Genomic DNA, 1,854 nt, shown 5'->3' on the forward strand with positions numbered 1-1,854 from the left:
GTGGGGGTAATGCTGGTAGATGATGGGAGGGGAGTGGGGTATAATATCATCCTTCTCCGTGACCACATACAGGGAACGTAGGAAATACCCCGAACCTGATCTTCCCTCGTCACACCAGCAACCTACCTGAGCCTGCCGTCCTGAGCTGCTGCTCCACCTGGGATGATCTTGGTGATGAAAATACTGGGGTCATCTCCTACATGGGGGTTATCTGTGCCCCCGGCAATGCTGAACCCCAATCCTGAGTTACCCTGAAAACAGAGGAACACATAGGTGAGGAAGAAGCAATGGAAGGAGAAACAGGAAGACAGTCCGGCTAACAATCTCACCCTCTCCAGTGTGATCTCTTCATATTCCATTTCTGCCTCTGTACCATTCACCTGAAAAAGGAAACGTGGCAATCATCACTGAGGGGAATCTCTGCATTGAATCTGCATCACCCTGAAGGAGCAGATGCTGGACAGCCCAGTAGGTGTGGTGCAGGAGGAGGGACAGACTCTGGGCTCTGGTAGGTGGTGCAGGAGGAGGGACAGACTCTGGGCTCTGGTAGGTGGTGCGGATGGTGGATAGCTCAGTAGGTGTGGTGCAGGAGGAGGGACAGACTCTGGGCTCTGGTAGGTGGTGCAGGAGGAGGGACAGACTCTGGGCTCTGGTAGGTGGTGCGGATGGTGGATAGCTCAGTAGGTGTGGTGCAGGAGGAGGGACAGACTCTGGGCTCTGGTAGGTGGTGCAGGAGGAGGGACAGACTCTGGGCTCTGGTAGGTGGTGCGGATGGTGGATAGCTCAGTAGGTGTGGTGCAGGAGGAGGGACAGACTCAGGGCTCTGGTAGGTGGTGCAGGAGGAGGGACAGACTCTGGGCTCTGGTAGGTGGTGCGGATGGTGGATAGCTCAGTAGGTGTGGTGCAGGAGGAGGGACAGACTCAGGGCTCTGGTAGGTGGTGCAGGAGGAGGGACAGACTCTGGGCTCTGGTAGGTGGTGCGGATGGTGGATAGCTCAGTAGGTGTGGTGCAGGAGGAGGGACAGACTCAGGGCTCTGGTAGGTGGTGCAGGAGGAGGGACAGACTCTGGGCTCTGGTAGGTGGTGCGGATGGTGGATAGCTCAGTAGGTGGTGCAGGAGGAGGGACAGACTCTGGGCTCTGGTAGGTGGTGCAGGAGGAGGGACAGACTCTGGGCTCTGGTAGGTGGTGCGGATGGTGGATAGCTCAGTAGGTGTGGTGCAGGAGGAGGGACAGACTCTGGGCTCTGGTAGGTGGTGCAGGAGGAGGGACAGACTCTGGGCTCTGGTAGGTGGTGCAGGAGGAGGGACATTACTTACATATGCTGGTGCTTCCAATGTGTCGGTATTTACAATCACAGGAGGAGAACTGGCCTGCGGGAGAAGAGAAGAGACAGTAATGATATTATGTAACAAAACACACAGCTCAGCTTTCCGATCCCGCGCTCCTAATTCACGCCGTGACACAAATCTTCAAACACTCACCAGATCCCCCTGACGACATCCCCCTGATGACATCCCCCTGATGACATCCCCCTGATGACATCCCCCTGACGACATCCCCCTGATGACATCCCCCTGACGACATCCCCCTGACGAGATCCCTCTGACGAGATCCCTCTGACGAGAGCCCTCTGACGACATCCCTCTGACGACATCCCTCTGACGACATCCCCCTGATGAGATCCCTCTGACGAGATCCCCCTGACGACATCCCTCTGACGAGATCCCTCTGACGAGATCCCTCTGACGAGAGCCCTCTGACGACATCCCTCTGACGACATCCCTCTGACGAGATCCCCCTGACGAGATCCCTCTGATGAGAGCCCTCTGACGACATCCCTCTGACGACACCC

General features: G+C 57.0%; 1 long non-coding RNA gene across 1 annotated transcript; it reads right to left on the reverse strand.

The window, feature by feature from the left end:
• Positions 1-123: 123 nt before the first annotated feature.
• LOC108803947 lies at positions 124-1,386 on the reverse strand. Its single transcript, XR_001942310.1, has 3 exons — positions 1,319-1,386; positions 330-380; positions 124-251 (listed from the first exon to the last, which is right to left on the reverse strand). It is a non-coding gene; the product is annotated as an uncharacterized LOC108803947 (long non-coding RNA).
• Positions 1,387-1,854: the final 468 nt, after the last annotated feature.

The sequence above is a fragment of the Nanorana parkeri genome, unplaced genomic scaffold, assembly GCF_000935625.1.
Source record: "Nanorana parkeri isolate BGI_ZX_2015 unplaced genomic scaffold, ASM93562v1 scaffold4550, whole genome shotgun sequence".
Lineage (NCBI taxonomy): Eukaryota > Metazoa > Chordata > Amphibia > Anura > Dicroglossidae > Nanorana > Nanorana parkeri.